We start from the raw sequence: 23806 nt of genomic DNA, 5'->3' as shown, positions 1-23806 counted from the left end.
ACTGGTGTCCCAAGCATTGCTTATTGGTATGAGGGAAACCACCTCCCCCCACAAACACATACACAATAGAGTTGGGTCCAGGAAACTAATTTAGGGAGGGAACCCTGGTTTACAGAGTTTGCCAATTTCTGTGGTATAAATACTCTCACCAAGGCTGATTTCAAGCAGCCAATGGTTTAAACATTGGCTTAAAAAATTCTTGCATACTTAACAATTAGGCCTTGGCAGCTAGTCTAATAGACTCCAATACAACACTGGAGGAACCAGAATCCCAGAGACTATGCAACTTACCCAAACCCAGCAGTTTGTAAACCCTGGTTTGTGCCACTCCAGAGCCCACACTCAATCTCTACATCCCTTTCTCATCATGGGGCAGGTTTTTACTGTCTATCTGAGAAAAGTATATGGGAAAGTATTTCAAATATCCTTTGCATTTAGATAAATTATATTTAGTGGGACCATTTAAAGAGCATTTGAGTTATCTGTATTTTATGGATAAAGGGAAAGACTTTATATTAAATATGGCATTTGTATTAACCACTATGAGTAACAGTCACCAAGCTCTTCTGCTACAGAATGTTTTGAAGATAATTTTTCTATGTCTAGTATGTCTGGGAATGTTAACGAAAATTGAAGAAATGATTAAGAAAGAATGGAGCACCACTTAAGGATGATTTATCAGCATGTTTCAGCTCTAAACCCTATCCTAACTCAAGTGTTGCCATGTTTCTTAATCTTACTACAAGCCTTTCCAAGAGGTTTCCAGGAAATTTATGTGTGGGTTTTGAGCCCATGAAAACTACTGAGTTAAAACCATGGATTTAAAATCATTGTAATTGTGTGTGTGTGTATGTGTACGTCTATGTGTGTACATCACTACCAAATATTCCCATACTATGGAAAATTAAGTAAATTATAACTGATAAGATATAACCCACAGTACTTCCCTTTCATCACCCATGCAGGCCTGACTACAGAGTCTTTCTTGACTCACAAGTAAAGGATTTTGCATATATTGTTTATTATTTCAATCTAAGTCTGAAAACCACAACAAAGTAAAATTGATAACATTTATAAATATTAGATAATTGACAGCACAGCAGAGCTATTAGGGTTCACTAGATAACAGGCATGAAAGCACTTTGGAAATTCAAGGCACTGTACAAATGTGACAAATTAGTATTGAGTAAAAAAAACCAAAAACTCAAAGATAATTTCTCCACAGCTCAATTTATGCACCTTATTTTCAAACTGTAAATTTATAACAAAGTAGAAACTTCCCTACTAAATACACATAATAGAAGAACTAATAACTAAATGTGGCTCTAGGAGCTATATATTTTGTGTATATTTTAAGAAGCATCATTTTAGTGTCGACTGAAAAACTGCACAATGTGAGAGCTGTGAGTTAAGTTTTATTTGGGGCAAAATGAGGGCTATAGCCCGGGAGACAGTATTTCAGATAGCTCTGACAAACTGCTTCAAAGAGGCAGGCGGGAAGGTCAGTACATATGTGATTTTGGTGAAGGGGAATACAGGCAATCAAGCGCATATTTTTGCAGAAGGTTGCTGCTAGTCTCGTGAAGGTTACTGCTATCCACAAGGAGCAGTTTTCACCATGAAGGATTTTAGTGTTTTTCTAGATATGAGGAGATGCAAGAATTGGGCTCATAAAGTCTTCTCCTGAAAACATCTAACTATCTGAAGGTCTGTTCTGCCAGTTTTTCCCAGAGCACAGAGTGCCACATTCCTGGTCTCCACGCTGAACTCCTTTCAGGGTGTGCTGAGGGTCAGTGATCGCAGCAGCTGTGATTTAATCCTTGTAGCGGCAGATGGCAAGTGCCAATTTTTAGCTGGCACTAGTTTTTAGGAATCTTGATCATACCTCCATCCCTTAATAAAGGTATTATTTCTCTATAGGAACTAAGATAGAATTTTATATGTGAATATTTAGGTCAATTGTTGAGTTTTAAAGACCTCATACCATTAAGAAATTATTGTTAACTTTATTTAGGTAGGATAATCACATTGAGATTATATTTTTAAAACATTTCTTCTCTGTTGGAATTATATAATAAAATATTTATAGATGAAATAATATGGTGTCTGGAATTTGCCTCAAAATATCTGGGAAGGGAGATGTGAGTGGAGGGCATAGATAAAAGAGATTGGCCATATGTTGATAAAAGTTGAATCTGCGCTGATGGACACATGGAGTCTGTTTACTAGTGAAAGAGTTTTTATATGTTTGAAGCTTTCCATAATAACAGTTTAAGAAACCCAACTTGTACCAATATTTCAAACACTGTAGAACGTTTCTAAGGGCTGAATAAAAGGATATGGGAAGGGCTCATTGCCAAAATACCCACTTTTACTGACCTTACTGACTGACTTTTGTCCATTCTAGTCCCTACTCTCACATTGCTCTCAGAATTATATTTCTAAAACTTAAATTTATGGGCTTCCCTGGTGGCGCAGTGGTTGAGAGTCTGCCTGCCGATGCAAGGGATGCGGGTTTGTGCCCCGGTCCGGGAAGATCCCACATGCCGCGGAGCAGCTGGGCCTGTGAGCCATGGCCGCTGAGCCTGCACGTCCGGAGCCTGTGCTCCGCAACGGGAGAGGCCACAACAGTGAGAGGCCCGCATACCGCAAAAAAAATAAAATAAGATAAAATAAAGAAAATATAAATAACTTCTACAACTCAACAACAAAAAGGCAAACAACACAACACAATTTAAAAAATGAGCGTAGGACCTGAATAGACTTTTCTAAAAAGAAGATATACGAATGGCCAGCAAATACATGAAAAGATGCTCAACATCATTAGTCATTAGGGAACTCCAAGTCAAAACTACAAGGAAATATCACTTCACACCCTGTAGCATGGCTATAAGAAAAACAACAACAACAACCCCTCAAGGGCTGTTGAGGATGTGGAGCAATTAGAACATGCATATGTTGCCAATAGGAATGTAAAGTGGTATGACCACTGCGTGCAATAACTTGGCAGTTCCTTAACAAGTTAACAGAGTTACCACATGACCCAGTAATTCCATTTCTAGGGGTATACCCAAAAGAATTGTAAAAAGTGTTCAAACAAAAACTTGTACACAAATGTTTACAGAGACACTTCTCACAATAGCCAAAGGAGGAAACACCCAAATGTCTATTAACTAATGACTGGATAAAAAAAAATGTGGTATATCATACAAAGGAGCATTATTCAGCCATGAAAAGGAATGAAGCACTGATACATTCTACAACATGGGTGAAACTTGAAAGCATGCTAAGTGAAAGGAGCCAGACACAAAAGGTCACATATTGTATGATTCCATTTATAGGAAAGATCTAGAACAGTCAAATCCATAAAAACAGAAAGCAGATTGGTGGTTGACAGAAACTGGGGGGATGTGCTTAGTGGGTGTGGGGTTTCCTTTTGGGGTGATAAAAATCTTCTAGAAATAGATAGTGATGCTGGTTGCATGACACAGTGAATGTACTAAATGTTACTGAATTTACACATTTAAATGGTAACAATGGTAAAGTTTATGTTATGTGGATTTTACCAAAATAAAAAATGATGTTTTCCAAGTCCACTTCCAGATATGATATTTTGGGGCACCCAGTATGGGGCCTAGGTGTATGTAGTTTTCATACATACCCAGGCAATCTGGTGTAGGTGGCCTTGGGAACATACTTTGAGAAACACTGATATACTGTTTCTCCAGTTATTTAATTATTTCCATGATAAAAAGCCTCATACTACATAATTTAGCATGGAAAATGCCTGAGACATCACACACTACTCTTCCAAAGTTCTTACTTCTTAAGATGGAAAACAGTTAACAACTTTAAATGATATTTCTCCAGGGCCTGGTTACATAAGCATGTGGACTCCACACTCAAAATGTCCCATGACATCTGGAATCACAGTCCTGTTACATGATCGAGGCTCATCTCTCCTATGCCCCTGATATCCTTTTCCTCTCTCTCATGCTTCAATACTTTTTTCTACTGTTTCTTTCCTCACAGCCTAAAACCATGCAGAGGTTTCTGCATCTTAATAAGGGACCTTCCTTGATCTCTGCTCAAATCCACACAGAGCCAAGATCCTTGAAAAACCACTGGGTGTCTTCTCTCCCCACTTCCCTCTGCCTTCCACCTCCCAACCTGTATCCTGATTTAATCCTCAGAGCAGTCCTAGGAGACTTGTACTATCCTTATTCCATTCTACTATGAAGAAAATGAGTCCTAGAATGATTAAGTAACTATTCAAGTTCATATAACCAGCAAATGTTAAAGAAAAAAAAATCAAATGCAATCTCTATATCCCAAACTCTTAAACAGATCAGGGATATAATAAGCTCTACCAGGATATAAGCTCCATGAGAACAGGAGCTTTGTGCTCTTAAAAACCAAACACACACACAAAAACAGTGAATACTATTCTTTCCCTTGAATCTATAAGAGTACCTTAATCGATGCTCAGTGAATACTTATGGAATCAAAACAGCATATCAATGATAGGTAAAGCTTTGAGAGTGGAGGATATTTAAGGAAGAAAATCCAAGTTCAATAGGGCTTGATCCATTTAGAGATGTAACAGTTTGCAAATGGTTAAACTCAAGTAAAGTCATCCTGATTTGGAAGTCTGCCACCATTTTTGTCCCAGGGAATTTTGTTGGGTAGCAACTGGAAACTTGCCCATGAACATTCAAAAACCTCTGGTCTGAGACACTTGCATCTACATTAGCGACAGAGACGGGAAAAGTTCAGAAGAAAGGACTCTAGATTGTGACTTAGTTCTTTTTATTAAAGACGTAATCTGAAATAGGAAGGAAGATAAGAGAGGGTAGCTTCTACATGGTATTTATCTTAACATATCAGTCTAAGAAAGTATATAAATGCATTTGAATGTTGTGCTTTTACAAACTACCTCTTTCATTCTTGTTTCAATGTAAATGCCTAGTATTTTAAAATTTCCTTTGACAAGGCTTTGAAAAACCACAGCTAGTAAGATTTATTTTTCACTTTTGAATTATTTTCCTTTAAATATTATTTTATTGACAGTAAAACAATGATTTGATTTACTTACCTATGGAATTTATCCATAATTAATTAATTACCTATTCTAAACAACTAAAATTAAATATTCTAAATATTTGCACCCTGTGGTATAGGAGACAGAATGGAGGTATGAGCATCAGGATGAAATAAAAAACATAGGAAAGGAGCTTAGTTCATTGGACTGTAAAATCTATCTAATTTGCAAAACTGATTTGGCTTGCATTGTCTTATTTAAGATGGTCTAATTTTCACTGAGCCCTACACTCTGAGCCAGGCATTGTGCCAGATGACATAGATAAAAACACAAAGCAGAGTGTTCCCTACCATGATGGTCTTGCAGCTTCATGAGGTAATGTTTCACTATAGCTAAAAGATCTCAAAACCCCTAGAACAAAACCCAATTTCAGATGTGTAAGGATTATCCAAAATACAGGCTAAAGTGAAAAATCTCTACTTCCCAACCTTCTTTCACTACATGCAAATATTTTCCTCCCATGTCACCCGACAACTGGAACATGGATTTCAAGAATAGGACAGGAAGGTTATCCCACACTGACAGAGCTGCAAGCTCTCCTCATCTTTGCTTCATTTTTCAGACACTTAGCCACTCTTCCCTCTGTTCTCTATTACCCTTAACCTTAATGCTTCCACCTGAAGCACCACAGTTGAACCCAGACTTTGAAGAGAATTCCAACTAAGGAACAAAACCATGTTCTAACTATTGTCAGTGGTATCTTGAAAAACTCAGAGTGGGCAGTGATTGGAAGGCTCCAGAGCACTGTCTCAGGACGCCAGCACACAAAGTGTGTTTTCTGTTGCAGTGTTCCAAGGAAATATTTTTCTTGCTAGTCACTGGAACAGCTGGTTGGGGATTTCCCTATTTTGTTAGCCTGAATTAACTTGGCAAGAAAAATAGATGAATCTTTTAAACCCTCTTCCCCTCCTTCCCCCCACAAGTCAGCTGTACCTCAGGGAAGGTAAAAAGCAAATAAGAAGTCAGACTGTGGTTATTCATCTACAAATGACTCAGATGACTGGGTCTCCCTTTCTGGGTTTCCCACCACCATGTAAGGAGGTTAAACAGGAGAAAAAAAAAAAAAATCCATGTTACCAGCTACATACTCAAATGCTTCTGCTCTCCAAAGACAATGAAATTCCATTCCAGAACTTAACTCCCCAAAAGGAGGCCAGATTGGTTATACAGATGGTATGTGCCCTACCTTCAATTTGTTCCTCCACCCCCGCTTCACCCTGCTCAAAGTTCTTAATGATGGCCATATTTCTCCAATGCTAACCACTCATTAATTTTTTTCATTCAACAAATAGTTTAGTTGTTAACATCCACTATATGCCAGGCATAGTGATGAGAATTATAATACTGAGAAAAATCAGACAGGGGCTTATAGTCTGTTGGAAAAGAATGACATTGGTTAATGTGTAACACAAATGAGAACATAAGCTGTGTTGGTCAAGGAAAAATACAGTGTTATGACAACTTACATAAAAGGACCAGATATGGACTGAAATGGGTGTAGCTCAAGGAGACAGAGCTGAAGGATGAGTCAACCATGTGGAAGCATTCAGGAGAAGGGTGAGATCTAGGCAGAGGAAACAGCATGTGCTAAGGCCCTGTGACATGAGGGAGACTGGCATGTTAGAGAAACTGAAAGAAGATCAGAGAGGGTAGAATTCAGAGGATAAGGGGGAGAGTAATGCAAAATGGAGCTAGATCTACCAAAACAGACCTATTAGAACTAATAGGTGAGTTCAGCCAGGTTTCAGGATATAAGATCCATGTATAAGATTCAGTTGAATTTCTACACACTAGCAATGAACAATCTGAAAATGAAATTAAGAAAATTTCATTTACAATAACATCAGAAAGAATAAGATACTTAAGATTAAATTTAACAAAAGAAGTGTAAGACTTGTACATTGAAAACTAGGAAACATTGTTGAAAAATTAAAGAAAACCCAAGTAAATGGAAAGGCATCCCACGTTCATGAATTGGAAGATTTAATATCAAGATGGAAATATTCTCCAAACTGATCCACAGATTCAACACAATCCCTATCAATATCCTAGATGATTTGTTTGCAGAAATTGACAAGCTGATCCTAAGATTCATATGGAAAATCAAGGAACTCAGAATAACCAAAATAATGGAAAAGGAAAACAAGTTGAGAGACACATACTTTCGAATTTCAAAACTTACTACAAAGCTACAGTAATCGAGACAGTGTGGTACTGATATGAAGACAGACATAGATCAATGAAACAGAGTTGTGAATCCAGAAATAAATCCTTTTACCTTTATGGTTAATTGACTTTTGACAGGGGTACCAAGACAATTAATATGAAAGGATAGTCTTTTCAATAAATTGTGCCATAGCAACTGGATATCCATATGAAAAAGAATGAAGTTGGACCTCTACCTCACACCATATACAAAAATTAACTCAAAACATATCATCAACCTAAACAAAGAGCTAAAACTGTAAAACTATGAGAAGAAAACATGGGAGTAAACGTTTTTAACCTTAGATTAGGCAATGGTTTCTCAGATATGACGCCAAATTCACAAGTGACAAAAGAAAAAAATAGATAAATTGGACTTCATCAAAATTACAAACTTTTGTGTTCCAAAGTACAAAGGAAAGTAAAAAGGCAACTCACAGAATGGGAGAAAATATTCTCATATCATGTATCAGATGAGGGACTTATATCTAAATATGCTCTTAGAACTCAACAATAAAAAATACCAACAATCTAATTTAAAAATAGGCACAGTCTACACTAAAAAAAAAAAAAAGAATCTAGACACAGATTTTACACTCTTTACAAAAATTAACTCAAAATGGATCATAGACCTAAATGTAAATGCAAAAGTATAAAACTCCTGGAAAATAACATAGGAGAAATTCCTAGGTAAAGCAATGACTTTTTAGATATAACAACAAAGGTATACTCCATGAAAGAAATAACTGATAAGCTGAACTTCATTAAAATTAAAAACTTCTGCTCTGCAAAAGGCAGTGTCTAGAAAATGAGAAGACAAACCACAGATTGGGAGAAAATATTTGCAAATGATGTACCTGATAAAGGTCTGTTCTCTAAAATATACAAAGAACTCTTAAAGCTCACACACATACATATTCTTTATACTCTTAAAAAATATTTGATTAAATATGGGAAACCTTAAAAAAGAAAGGCTGTTTAGAATACAATGAGGGTGTATTCAAGAACAGGAGTGCTAAGTCTACAACTTTGGTTTTCATCTTTTTTTTTCCCCCTTTTAAAAATTGAGATACATATAGGTAAATGCATGGATCTTAAGCATACAGTTCAATGACAGATTCACACATCTGTATAACCCAGATTACACAGGTATTATTATTTCTCTTTCTGAGGTGATGAAAATGTTCTAAAATTGACTGTGGTAATGGTCACACCTATCTGCAAATATACTAAAAAAACACTCTACTTTAAAGGGATGAATTTTATGTCTATAAATTATATCTCAATTTTTTAAGTGGGGTTAGAAAGGTGGGGAGATACTAGACCTTTTCAGGTCATATTAAGTGCAGAGGTACTGAGTTTCCCTGCCTCAAGCAAAAGATGACTGAGCAGGCTCAAAATGTCCTTGCAGCAACCTGAGCCTTGGAAGAGATAACTGTCCAGAATATCTAAATAGTGCAGTTCACATATGGTGGGGAAAGGCTGGGTTTCCGTTGCCTGTGGATGGACCGTCCACTGCTCTTCTCTTCCCGGAAGTAGGATCTTCACTTCCGTGTGAGGCTCACCCCGGGTCAGCGGGACTGCATCCGGCAGCTGGCTGCTCCCAGGGCCGGGTTCTCCGTCGGAGAGTACCTGGCACACGCTTCTTGTCTTATCTGGGCTCTTGTTCCTCTGCCCAGCTCATCGATTTTTCATAAAACAAGCAGGAAAGCATAACCTTTTGGGTCACACACGTGACCCTGCTACTCAGCTGAAGTGCAGGTCTTTGCCCAGCTGCTCCCTGCCCGGCTTCCTGTGGTGGCACATACTGATTTTTCTCATGACAAAGCAAGTATTCACCCGTTCCGGAAGGCTGAGAATTTTTAATCCCCTGTTTCCGGGGAAGTACTGTGATACTGACAACCCCTTTAAGTAAAATGTTATAGAAGGAAAAACTAAATAAAGTGACTGCTGTCTGGGCAGAGGAGAGAGAGAGAGAAAGATGGTGATATTTACATAGACCTGACAGGTATCCAAAATAGAAAAAGTAGAAAGAAGGTTTTAAAAAGCAAGCATCTCAGATGGTCCTCCAGGGAAGGAATTCCCTGTAGCCAGGCTCTAGGTACTTTTCCAAGAAAAATCCAACCACCACAAGAAACAACTCATTGTCCAATCATCTGGCACTGTGGTGACCGACCTTGAAGTACTGGTGACTAAATCACACACTGCCGTGGGTAGAAGGAGAAAAATCTCCCCTTTCTTTAGCAGTGATATTGAATTTGTAATGGCTGCTTATGTGGAGGAAGTTGGTTTCAGCAAGTGGTTCGGGGAAAAAAGAAACAGTTAGTAGCCTTCGGAATGAACGGATCTGCAGCCGTTTGAACTGTGTGAACAAGTCTGTGCAGGCAGACAGGAATGGGGTGAGGTCTCTGTGCGCCCTCACCCTCCACTGACTTGCCTCCTTGGTTGTGCAAGGAGCTGGCAGATTTGCCTCACCTCAGCACAGCACCAGTCAACCCAAGGCTGCAAATTTAGCTCTCTCCCCGCCCTCCCGGGAGCGGCAATCTGCTGGTCCACATAATGTTCTCCTCCTATTGGCCTCACTGCAACTGACAGAGATAAAGGGATCAGCGCTGAAGAAAGACATCTGCAATGAACACTGAAAATGAAGGGAGTTGACCAGTGTACAGTGACACAAGGTGCGGCCTCAGCCAGGACCCAGAGACGCTCTCTGCACGTGGTGTAGAGGAGATGAATGACATCCTAGCAAAGAGCAGGAAACCTGGGCCCGAGGACCTTGCAATGTCCTCATTTTGAGACCATGACATTTTACTGATAGAGTTCAAGAGGATGCTCTTTTATTTAAAGACGGGATTAGCAGGTATGACAAACTGGGCAGAGGCAGGCATGAGCTCCCTGCATTCGGCTCCCATAAAATACCAGTGTTCTGAGCTAATAGCCTCAGGAAAAATAATTTATGCCATTCAGGACAACTCATACAGATGAAATGTGGAACCTGTTTTAGCCAGCTTTTTTTTTTTTTTTAAGGCAACTTTTCTGTAAATCAAACTACCTTGAGAAATAAATCCTGTAAACACTGTTAAGTAATTGCCAAAATCTCTTAAGCAGAGCAGTTCCCCACACCGCCAACCTGCCCTTTCCCAGAACAGCTTCACACTCTTCCTGAAGCACAACGAAAACCTAAGTGCGTCTTGCCTTTGGTCATGTGGCATTGTGATTCCTCTGAATGGCACTCTCTTCATCACAGGGTTACAGAGGAAAAATCAAGAGAGCTGCAAAAGGTGTGCAACCCAAGCACTGGCAAACATGGAAGAGACAACACAGTCAGTGTTTGTAGGACATCACTTTCCAAGCTGTTCTAGGGGAACATTCTTCAGTGACTTCAAAGGGCTAAATGTTTACAACATTTACTGAGGGCCTACTAAGAGCCGGCCAGTGTGACAAAAGATTTACAAAATGAGGTTGACAAAGATTTACAAAATGAGGTTGAGTGGGCTTTAGGATAACCTAAGGCTGAGCTCTGTCTTCTTATTGCTGTCACTGTTAGAAGGTGGACAGTGGTTTTCAGTACTGAAACCAACGGATGACAGGTCCTATACAAATCTGGCATAATGATGTTGATCCTTCTATCTGAAAGACTCAGAAGTAAAAAGTTCCTAGAGGCAAGTAATTTGCTTAAAAAGTTTAACATTGAAGAAAGCAACAAAATCTAGAACTTTAGTGCTGGTGTCTGCCATTTGTTTTTAAAAGCAGCCAACAAATATTTATTGAATACATAGTAAGTTTCTGGAATGATTTATAGAAGCATATGAAGCAGTTAGTCTCTGCTATTAGGGGCTTAAAGTCATGTGGGAGGATTTCACATAAACGCACACAAACACAATCGAACAATCCACACAATCCACCAATCCAAAACATCATGTAATCTCCAAATGAATGGCACTGTAGGAAATAATAATACAGGAAGTAATACAGGAGTTGCAAGAGGGGAGATTGCGGAGACCTTCATGGAGAGTTCCATGTAAGAGAAAGAAAGAATGGACATTGTACCTGCTAAAGGGGCAGGATTCATCTGAGCAGAGATGAAGGGAGAAGTTATTCCAGGCAGGAGTGGAGTGATGGCCAGGCATAAAAGGCAGGAAAGTAAAAAGTGGGTCCAGGCAACAGTGAGCCAGCGGACTCGCCATGGCAAAGGGGGTGAGGATGCAAATGGTGGCTCTTATGCCTGGAAAAGTAGGTTGGGTCAGACTGAGGACATCAAGGGGTATATAATATACATATATCTTATTGCTGGTGATGTTAACCTTGATCCCTTTGTTAGGGTGGTGTCTTCCTGGTCTCTACATTGTAAAGTTACAAAAATTAATAGGTATTTTGTGGTAGATACAACACAATTTTAAGTTTAATCTGTATTATTAATATTTTCCCATTATTAACTCTACCTAATCACCAAAACAAGAAGTCAAATCCTGACTTGTAGCACTTGCCAGTTTCTGTGGTGTAAATACCCCCACCATGGCTGGTAATGAGCTTCCAATGTGACACCACTGAAAGGGGAGCTGGGAAGGGACACACAGTGCACATCATTATGTAGTACGCCCATCATCCAGATGCAATAGATGTACGTAACCTCCAGAGCGTAGATAATAGGGACACGTAGCACAATAAGTAGGAAGTGATGAGTATATATGACCTTTGTTTAGAAGAAAATTTATTTGCGAGTTTATAGAATTTAATTTTTAGTAGTGGCTGTGTTTAACAACTGCCTCACAAAATTCCTGAAAATGTCACAGTTGGCTTTCATGACCTAGTAGGAGCGACTCCAGACACCACTGCAGGCACTGTTACCTGTACCCAGGTGGCCCTCCCAGGGCATCTTGTCGCAAAGTTGAAAGTGAGCAGCAAAATCTCTCTTAGATCCTTGTGGTCGGGCATTTGTTCCAACCACAGGAAATGTGTCCTTTAGCTAGAAAGAAGAGTAGAAGTGGTTGTGTTGGTTCTTCATTCTAAGATATGGCTGCCAGGTACCTTTGCCAGTTGAGGTGTTTAAGACATATGTCTCTCAGTGTAGAAGGATCTGCGGTGAGATGTTGGGACTAGGAAATAGGAAACAACACCCCAGTTTTATACCTACTACTTGCTTGGGGAGAAATTTCAGTTCTTTCTTTTTAACTATTTTTTACTGTGGTAAAATATACATAATACAATATTTATCATTTTAACCATTTGTAAGCATACAATTCTGTGACATTGAATACATTCGCAATGTTTTCAAGTCCCATCTATGTTGTAGCATATAAAAAAGTTATTACTTTTTATAACTCAATATGATTCCACCACATTTTGTTTATCTAGTCAACTGTTGATGGACACTTGGGTTTTTCCCCACCTTTTGGCTGTTGTGAATATGTGAATAGATATTGCTTCTATGAACGCTGATGTACAGAGATCTGTTCAAGTTCATGCTTTCAATTCTTTTGGATTATATACCTAAGAGTAGAATTGCTGGATATTATGGTAATTCTGTTTAACTTTTTGAAGAACAGTGAGAAATTTCAGTTCTTTATCCTCATCCATAAGGGTGAGATGATTGCTAGTAGGTATATAATAAATACACAGACATGAGCAATGTTGATAAAATGCCTGGCCTAGTAACTGGACAAAGTAGTAGGTACCTTTTTATATTTGTCTATCAATCGATCGAGCGATATAGATAGATATATATAACACAGATATATGTATGTATATGTGCATTTGTATTTTTTAAATTAGCAGACACTTCTGGAATGCTTACTAAATGGCAGTACTTTACATGCATTAATACATATTAATTCATTTAACTGTCATAACAATCCTGAATGGTAGGTAGATGTTACTGTTATTATTGTTACTATTATCCTTGTTTTGTTATAGACGTGTAGACTAAAACATAGGGAAGTTATGTAACTTGCCCAAGGCCAAAAAGCTACTAGGAAGTATAGTAGCCAGGATTAACCCCAAGTTGTCTACCACCATAATTAATACGTGTTTTCAGACACTATAAAGTGTTACTTTTCTTCCTCATTTAGAGAAGAGGCATGAAAAGGAAACACAAAACGCCATGTTTCTAGGCCTACGGCTCTTCTGCCAGCACATCCCACAAGGCAGACTATTGAAAGACCGGCGTGTGATGGTTACAGTGAGTTTCTGAACAGGAGGTGTGGGGACTATGGAACGAGAGAGCCCTTACGATGAAGTTGACAGAGGAGGAAGCAGCACCCTTTGCTGGGAAAGCTCTGTTGAGCCCTGGCAACTGGGGACCGGTGGCCGTGGAGGGTTGACTTGATGAAGCTTCCTAGTTGCTCCTCCACTAACTGACCAGTTTTGCTGGCAGGTCTCTCTGCCCTGACATGATTCAATTCCATTCTACTATGATATAAAGGAACCATAGGATATCAGATCAGATGACTTCCTTTATGTTTTCAAAATTAGGAAAAGCAGATATCAGAACCGGTGGTTTTCAAACTTTCTGAGGGGGAGCAAGAAGCCTTTTTTTGTTCTTTCGGTGGTGCTCTACCTTTGGGGACTTTTTCAGTGGCTCCTGAAAAATCTCCTAAAATGCAGGGGTTTCATGGTACAGATGGAAAATTACAGTTCCATTTTAAATGCCTCATCATATAGCTGAGGACCTGAAAAACAGAAAGGTAAAGTGATTTTCCCAAAACCACACAGCAGATACAAGCAGGCTGCAAATCTGCTTTGTGCCTCACATCCTGGTGTTATCGACTTTGGTGCTCACTGGGGACCGGCTGGGGAAAGACAACATGGTGTCTGTGAGCCAGGGAGTCCCTCACACCTCTCAGCTGGTGACCCACTGGCCAAAGTGGGAATTCACCCACCAATCCCAGGGCACAAGCAGGAGGAACTGACAATTCCCGGTCAGCAAGTGCCAGCCTTGATGAAAGGTCCCTGCTCTGTTTGCAGAACAGCTGCTGAGACAGAGGGATCACATCTTATTGTAATGGAAGCTGTTTTAATGTATGCCTCGCCCATCTGTCTTCCATAAAGGTACGACAGCCTTCCCTCTATATCTGGCTGGAAGGTACAGTTATTTTTACTGTCAGGCGCATAAAACATATAGAGCCACTTGAATGGGCTTCTTTGGCATGCACAGAGAGTAGCTGCTCAGCACAAAGCAACTCAACTATTCTGTAAAGTTTTCATAATTCATGAAACCTGTTATTCGTGGAGGTTTTTCTTGAGACTCCATCAATAATCCCAGATTGCTTCTATGAGGAGCAGAGAAAGAAGACAGTGCTACTTTCCTTATGGGTCTGCCTATCTGATCTATTTGTCTCATCCAACCAAATATGTACACAGGATTCTCTCTTGACTGCTAACTCGCCTAGCAGTAACCTGTTTCTTGCCCCGGATTCTGGGTGTTTTGGAACAAGCTGTTTAACTATCTCGGGTCTCAGTTTATCAATTCATGTAAAGGACAAGTCTGGGTGTTGTCATGAGGACGACATTCAGTTAATGTTTATAAACCATGGTGATGTTCTCAGATGAAAGATGTTCAGTGAACATAAAAATACTCAGCTATGATGATTAATGCATGGTCTTTGCCAATGAGATTATTTAAATGATGGAACAGTGGCTACTATTTTAATCTATAGACTCTCACTAAAGTTTCAAAGCACTTTCCCGACAATAAATCATGGCAAGTGTTATTTAATCCTCACTTTAGAGACCAAGAAGTTGAAGCACCATAATGCATGTGCTTTCCTCACGGGCAGGGGTTAAATTTAACTGTGAAAAATTACCAGTGTTGCTTCTCTTTCAGGACACTGTGCACCAGACTCGGGAGTTTTGTAAAATATCCTGAGCCGATGCATATTCTCCCTGGAGGAGGATGGAAGCGCCCACAGGAAATCCACTTAGCAAGCGTGTATTGAGTCCTGGAGATACAAAGATGAGGGATTTAATGTACATTCTCAAAGCCCTTACGATACAGAGAGAGGTAGAGGAGCAAGCACGCATGATCAGACATTTAGAGCCACACGTGCAAACAGAGAAGAGAGGGTTCAATGGACAGTAAAGGAGTGGAGGGACAATATTGAAAGTGATGTTTTGTTTGTTTGCAAATGTGCTTTGTTCATGAGTCTTCATTTAGGTTCCCTCAGAAGCAGATGCTGGGGCAAGGATTTGAGGTTTATCCGTGGTTTATTTGGAAGGAAGGTGAAGACAGCATCACTGGGTGACGGGAAAGCGAGACAGGTACGGGAAGGCAGCTATCATTGCTGGCAACCAGGATGGTTTCTGGGGAAACACACACCTCAGAGCCATCCCCGGAAGGGGCAAGGTTGCTGGAGTGTTTATACCCCAACACCTATCAGCTACTGAAGGGCGACTGCTCCTGGGGGTCAGGAATTCTTGCCTGGAGTGTGTAGCAAAGTGGGCTGCAGACACCAGAGAAAGTCTCTGAATAAAGAAGCCATGGCTATTGGGAGTCCTGTGCACTTAGGGATAAGGGTGAGGGGTACCAGCGGGGCATAGTGACTGCTCCACCTTTTAAAGAAAACCACCCCTGGAATGCAAAGTACTATATTCTCTAGCACATGGCCTTGACTCTCTGGTTTAGAGATAATCATTTAACTGTCCATTTCAGTCGGTAGAGCACAGTTGCTATTAAGAGCAGGGACAGCCCTGGGGGAGGACTGGTTAAGAAGGAAAGACCGAGTTATGACTTACTGCTCATACTTGGACAAAAGACCCAGCTCTCTCCTCCTGTCCTTCACATCTCAGAATAGGCATCTCCCCCTCAGCCTTCTTCCTGACCCTCCTGGGTCCCCCGGGGATGCAGAGCTCACTCCTTTCATGGTGGTTATGACATCTACTTGCACTTTTGTATTTGCTCATCCTTCTCCTTCAAAAGACTCAACTTCCTGAAGGCAGAGTCTGAGCCTAACAGAGAATCTTTCAAGTGATGCATGTGACCTTTTAAAGGAACAAAAATAATAAATCTTTTCTATTTTACAACTTTCCCTTTAGAACAAGGGTATGGGAGAGTGTGCCCTGCTCCAGAAGAAATGTAAGATGAAACGAAACTCATAGGTCAGCCATCATGATACAATGAGCACAAAAGGAGACAGAAGGAAGGGAGATCTACTGGAATGATATGTACTGGGGGTTAAAAATGAAGCAGTGATTTTTTAAAAAAATTTATTTTATTTATTTATTTTTATTTTTGGCTTTGTTGGGTCTTCGTTTCTGTATGAGGGCTTTCTCTAGTTGCAGCAATTCTTCATTGCGGTGCGTGGGCCTGTCACTATCCCAGCCTCTGTTGTTGTGGAGCACAGGCTCCAGACGCGCAGGCTCAGTAGTTGTGGCTCACAGGCCTAGTTGCTCCGTGGCATGTGGGATCTTCACAGACCAGGGATCGAACCCATGTCCCCTGCATTGGCAGGCAGATTCTCAACCACTGCGCCACCAGGGAAGCCCAAGCAGTGATTTTTTAATACTGACCTGCATGAGCTCTTTGTGTATTTTGGACATTAATCCCTTGTTGGTTGCTTCATTTGCAAATATTTTCTCCCATTCTGAGGGTTGTCTTTTCGTCTTGTTTATGGTTTCCTTTGCTGTGCAAAAGCTTTTAAGTTTCATTAGGTCCCATTTGTTTATTTTTGTTTTTATTTTCATTACTCTAGGAGGTGGTTCAAAAAAGATCTTGCTGCAATTTATGTCAAAGAGTGTCCTGCGTATGTTTTCCTCTAAGAGCTTTATAGTGTCTGGCCTTACATTTAGGTCTTTAATCCATTTTGAGTATATTTTTGTGGGTAGTGTTAGGGAGTGTTCTAATTTCATTCTTTTACATGTAGCTGTCCAGTTTTCCCTGCACCACTTATTGAAGAGGCTGTCTTTTCCCCACTGTATTTTCTTGCTTCCTTTGTCATAGATTAGGTGACCATAGGTGCGTGGGTTTATCTCTTGGCTTTCTATCCTGTTCCATTGATCTATATTTCTATTTTTGTGCCAGTACCATACTGTCTTGATTACTGTAGCTTTGTAGTATAGTCTGAAGTCAGGGAGCCTGATTCCTCCCAGTCCGTTTTTCTTTCTCAAGATTGCTTTGGCTATTCAGGGTCTTTTCTGTTTCCATACAAATTGTGAAATTTTTTGTTCTAATTCTGTGAAAAATGCCATTGGCAATTTGATAGGGATTGCACTGAAAAAACAAACAACCTAATGAATAAATGGGTGGAAGACCTAAATAGACATTTCTCCAAAGAAGACATACAGATGGCCAACAAACACATGAAAAGATGCTCAACATCACTGATTATTAGAGAAATGCAAGTCAAAACTACAGTGAGGTATCACCTCACACTGGTCATAATGGCCATCATCAAAAAATCTATAAAAAATAAATGCTGGAGAGGATGTGGAGAAAAGTGAACCCTCCTACACTGTTGGTGGGAATGTAGATTGGTACAGCCACTACAGAGAACAGTATGAAGGTTCCTCAGAAAACTAAATGTAGAACTACCATATGACCTACCAATCCCACTCATCGGTATATAACGGGAGAAAACCATAATTCAAAAAGATACATGTACCTCAATGTTCAATGAAGCACTGTTACAATAGCCAGGACATGGAAGCAACCTAAGTGTCCATCGACAGAGGAATGGATAAAGAAGATGTGGTACATATATACAGCAGAAACTAACACAACATTGTAAAGCAACTATACTCCAATAAAAATTTAAAAAAAAACAAAAGAAAAGAAAAATCAAGCAGTGAAAAGTGTAACATCATGTGAAGAAAGACAGGTTCTTAAAATCAAGCCTAAGGCTCATTTCCTCTTCCATTTGTATTTTTAAAAATCTGTATTTATCTATCATCTATCTAGCTATGTATTTATTGATCTATCCATCCTAGATTTTGTGTTCTTTAATAGAGGGATATAAAAGAAGAAAAAGTAAAAATCTTCCTGTACCATAACCCCTGCTGTAACTAAAAATAAAAGTAATCCATATAGAAGACCATCAAATCCAATGATAGAGAACAATACAGGGTGTAAAGGACCTCTCCAGGACCACAGCAGACCTTCTCCGCCAAGAAACACTTATCAAAGTTTTATCATTATATAAGCATGACATAATGATAAAATGATAATAGGTACCATTTATTGGGTGACTAGTATGTGTCTGGAACTATTCTAAGACCTTGCTATATATTAAATTTTAAGTCTACAACATAGTTATATTTTCATCCACAATTTATATAAGAAAAAACTGAGGCACAGAGAAGTAAACTCACTTACCCAAAGTGACATACTTAGTCAGAGGCGGAGGCAAGATTTGAACTCGAGAAGTCTGAATTCAGAATCCAGGCTCTTAACCACTACACTGTGCTAGCAAACTACATGTGTTAATTTGTATATTTTAGTACATAAAATGCTAATTTGTGTGCATGCGTGTGTATACAAAAACAGGCAACTCTAAAATGGCAAGAAGCATGCATGGTCTAAGCAGCTGAGCTCTTTCCTCAACTCCGCATCTTTCTGGAGGCTTTACCCATGACCTTGCCGGCACAAAATAATCTGCAAAGCACATTTACATCATCTTTGTAATAACCATCTGCTTCCCACTATATGCATTTTATTGTGCACAATTCCGTCAACAGCATTGTCACGTAACACACTTCCAGACTACGAACATTGAATACAGGCAACTTTAGTAAGTCTGCTTTTACACTTAGGTGGAACCTAAATTGCAGGTGTGCATGTGTTCAGCAGTTCACTTCATGGCCAGGACTTGATGCTCTAAATGCAGGAGTCATCAGGTGCTAGGGCAGTTCCAAGGCAAACAATTTGGGTAGGACCTTGAAGTTGTCACCATCCTATTCTACATCATAAAGGCCAGATGGCCAATGAAAAAAAGCTGGCTGGGCAGCCACGCAGTAAACATTTAGTGAAGACCAACCATATCAAGAGCATTGTGTTAGGCTCCAAAGACATCAAGTATGTGGGTTCTATATTGAGAGTTGATTGCCTAGTTCACAAGCCATGGCCATAGCCAGTGGTTTTCCAGGTCTGAGTGCCCCAGGTTCTGTGCAGGTGCTTTCCAGGGCCATGGAATGCTGAAGCGATGGCTCATCTGGTCCTCCATTCTTACCCTACCCCACCAGAGGCTCCTCTCCTGCCTGTTTCATGTGCTGGGTGTCAGCATAACATTTTATATTTACAAAAGCTTTCAGTACTCAAAATAACTTGAAAGTCATTTTCCTAAGGTATTAGGTTTGCTTAAAGTAAAAAAAAAAAAAAAATTAATTCACTTTTGGTCAATTCTGCTTTTATCTTCAGGTAGTCATATAGCTTGAATGAACATATCATTTTATATCTAAATGCTTATTTTATTTTTTTCTGATTATGTATTTATATACCCCTACTGTTCAAAATGTTTAAAATATAGAGAGGTTTGAAAACTGTAGTCCTAATTCCCTGAGATAATTACTTGTTTACATTGTGTTGTATTTCTGTGTGGTTTTTATCCTATGCAGATCACATCTTTAGCTTACATTTTTATAAAATGAGAAGCATACAAAAATTTGCATGCCATCTTTGCACAGGTGTCATGCTAACGTCCCCTTATTGTTCCAATCTGAGTACACGTGCTGCTGAAATAGTGTACATTAATTTTATATTATGTATTGCATTTTCAATTTCTATTATATTTTAACTTTGCCCACAGCAGGATTTATTTTTGGTCTGAGTCCTCCAGGCCAAATCTAATTTGTTCTAGTTGCTGGGGAAATTTCTGGCATAGGAAGTATTTTCAGTCCAGAGGGACATGCAACACTCTCTTTCCAAATCCCTAAAGGGGTACACTTGTGCAAATTTGTCAAATCCATGATTTTATGATGATGCTAAGATGCAGATACTTGTGACTGAACTTTAAATTCATGTTCCATTTCCTAGAGCCCTTTCTAAAAAAGTAGAGGGGAAAAACAGGCATTCTCATTATGGTGCTAGTACTCCTGAAACATGGTACTGAAGGATTTTATAACAGCAATATGATGGACAGACACCTAAACAACAAAGCTAACTGAAACATGTAAAGCCTGTCTGTTCGGCAAAGGCTAAGTTTAACTTGCCCATCATTTGTTATATTACTCTTGTCCCTGCTTTCTAGATTTATGTCTTCACGTAGAAATAACCACACATAAAATATGCAACTAAAATGATATTGTTTGCATGTCATTCATAACCTAAAATTTTCTAGGTTAAGACCAGATTATTTTCTGGCATTTAGAAATAAGACATTTTATATAAGAACCCATTTTTGATTTGATGAATGGTCTTGGGTAAATCAGTATGAGGTATATTTAAGCCACTTTCAAAATTCTGCTAAAGAACAAATCTAAGAAACAACTAAATTAAGAATGTCATCTTTTCACTTTATATTTCCACAGATGAGTTATTTAAATGACCTTTAATCCTGGTACATTTAAAATGATTACTACAATCAAAGGTATTCATTCCATACACCACATTTTCAATTGCATATTAAGTGAGTACTCAACACTGCTCAGAAAAAGGTCTACATAAATAAGTAGGTTTAAACCAGCTGTGACCAAAAATATGATTTGTTCAGAGATAAACATTTATGGTACACAAGCATCACTTCTACTCTTTACAAATTTGTCTTGGTGAGTTAAAGAAAAGTAGGGAAACAGAATTTTAGGGATGAAATAAGACCTGATCATTTCAGAATACGTATTAAGCTCCCCACATGCCACTTCCAATGCCAAGATTCCAGTGAGAAAGGTGGGTAGGCCGCGGGTCTCTATCTTGTACTGGCTCGTGTCTGAGCAGAATCTCAGTGTCTTCTACAGAATAGATGTGAGACTTGGACCCAAGATGTACTCCAGGGAGAAGGAATAGATGGGGTCAAGGCTGAAATCTGTGTCTACAAAGTACACAGAGCAATTCCCTGAAACTGGCGACCCTGGGAGACTAATCTGTCATATCACAGCATCTCTTTATTGGAAATTTATTATTTCAAAACACTTGGCCCCTGCAAGTCTCTTTTATTTCTTCTTCTTCTTTTGGTTGAGGTTAAGACCTACCTCTTAGCTAGGGTTTTTGCACTTAAGTTTCTTAACCTGCCCACCAATATCAACAAATCAATGCTTCTCTGCCATGAATTTAAATAAAAATGATGCCAGTCCTTGTTTTTAAGGCTATACATTCTCTACTGGAAGACAAAAGACATAAATATGTAAATGTTTCCTGAAGATTCAAGTACCTTGTGTTTCATATTCCCTGAGACATATCACAGTATGATTGTTGGAAGAATATGATGGTAATATTTCTTTCACATTATGTACTCCAATCTTGTTTTAGCTCTTTACATTCTACCATACCAAAAATACTTACTACTGGACTTTCAAGATGGTGGAGAAGTAAGATGTGAAGATCACCTTCCTCCCCACTATACATCAAAAATACATCTACATGTGGAACAACTCCTACAGAACCTTCTTGAACACTGGCAGAAGACCTCAGAACAAGAAAACAAGGCAAGAAAATCCCCATGAACCTGGGTAGGGCAAAAGAAAAATGAAAAAAAAAAAAAAAACAGACAAAGGAATAGGGACCAGTGCCTCTGGGAGGGAGCTGTGAAGGAGGAAAAGTTTCCACACACTAGGAAGTCCCCTCACTGGCAGGGACGGCGGGGAGCTTCGGAGCCACAGAGGAGAGCACAGCAACAGGGGTGCAGAGTGCAAAGCAGAGAGATTCCCACACAGAGGATCAGGGCTAACCAGCACTCACCAGCCTGAGACGCTAGTCTGTTCACTCGCTGGGGCAGGTGGGGGCTGGGAGCTGAGGCTTGGGCTTCAGAGGTCGGATCCCAGGGAGAGGACTGGGGTTGGCTGCCTGAACACAGCTTGAAAGGGGGCTAGTGCGCCACATCCAGCTGGGAGGGAGTCCGGGAAAAAGTCTGAACCTGCCAAAGAGGCAAGAGACCATTGTTTCAGGGTGTACAAGGATTGGACCCCAGAGGTGGGCACAGACCACCACCGCTGCTGCCACTGTCACCAAGGGTCCTGTGTGCAAACACAGGTCACTCCCCACACCCTCCCAGGAGCCTGTGCAGCCCGCCACTGCCAGGGTCCTGTGATTCAGGGCCAACTTTCTCAGGAGAATACACAGCACGCCTCAGGCTGTTGCAACTTCACACTGGCCTCTGCCACTGCAGGCTCGCCGCACACATCCCAACTATGACTGCCGTATCCCTCCCGCTCCCCGGCCTGAGTGAGCAAGTGAACCCTAATCAGCTGCGGCTTTCACCCCCTCCTGTCTGGGCGGGAACAGACACCTGAGGGTGGTCTACACGCAGAGGCGGGGCCCAAACCAAAGGTGAGCCCCGGGAGCTGTGCAAACAAAGAAGAGGAAGGGAAATCTCTCTGTGCAGCCTCAGGAGGAGTGGATTAAATCCCCACAATCAGCTTGGTGAACCCTGAATCTGTGGAATATCTCAATAGACAATGAATGTTCCCAGAATTGAGGCAGTGGACTTCAGGGGCAACTGTGGACTTCGGGGTTGCAATCTGTGTTTGACTTGGTTTTCGTTTTACGGTTATCTTAGTTTAGTTTTTAGTGATTGTTTTCAGTTGTGGGTTTCTTTATTGGTTTGGTTGCTGTCTCACTTTTCTTTTTTCTTCTCTTTTTGTAAGTGTCCGTTTCTTTGTGTGATTTTCTCTATATAGTTTTGCTTTTACCATTTGTTTTGGGATAGATCATATCCTGGGTCACAAATCAAGCCTCGGCTAAACAATATGCTACTAAATAACCAATAGATCACTGAAGAAATCAAAGAGGAAATCAAAAAATACCTAGAAACAAATGACAATGAAAACACAATGACCCAAAACCTATGGGATGCAGCAAAAGCAGTTCTAAGAGGGAAGTTTATAGCAATACAGTCCTACTTCAAAAAACAAGAAAAATCTCAAATAAACAACCTAACCTTACACCTAAAGCAATTAGGGAAAGAAAAACAAAAAAAACCCCAAAGTTAGCAGAAGGAAAGAAAACATAAAGATCAGATCAGAAATAAATGAAAAAGAAATGAAGGAAACCATAGCAAAGATCAATAAAACTAAAAGCTGGTTCTTTGAAAAGATAAACAAAATTGATAAACAATTAGCCAGAATCAACAGGAAAAAAAGGGAGAAGACTCAAATCAACAGAATTAGAAATGAAAAAGAAGAAGTAACAACTGAGACTACAGAAATACAAAGGGTCATGAGAGACTACTACAAGAAACTATATGCCAACAAAATGGACAACCTGGAAGAAATGGACAAATTCTTAGAAAAGTACAACCTTCCGAGACTGAACCAGGAAGAAATAGAAAATATGAACAGACCAATCACAAGCACAGAAACTGAAACTGTGATTAAAAATTTTCCAACAAACAAAAGCCCAGAACCAGATGGCTTCACAGGTGA

The 23806-nt window shown here is 39.7% G+C and overlaps 1 protein-coding gene and 1 non-coding gene across 18 annotated transcripts in view; both read right to left on the bottom strand.

Annotated features, from left to right (window-relative positions):
- FRMD6 (FERM domain containing 6) overlaps positions 1-23806 on the bottom strand; it is a 357829-nt gene that overhangs the window by 193206 nt on the left and 140817 nt on the right. The gene's annotated exons all lie outside the window — the stretch shown is intronic.
- LOC149750293 (U6 spliceosomal RNA) lies at positions 19874-19980 on the bottom strand. The gene has a single exon (XR_016392311.1). It is a non-coding gene; the product is annotated as a U6 spliceosomal RNA (small nuclear RNA).

Source organism: Delphinapterus leucas, chromosome 2, assembly GCF_059928025.1.
Source record: "Delphinapterus leucas isolate spDelLeu-1000000601 "Yukka" chromosome 2, BTC_Dleu_Yukka2, whole genome shotgun sequence".
NCBI lineage: Eukaryota > Metazoa > Chordata > Mammalia > Artiodactyla > Monodontidae > Delphinapterus > Delphinapterus leucas.
This window is presented reverse-complemented; position numbering and strand designations above follow the sequence as displayed.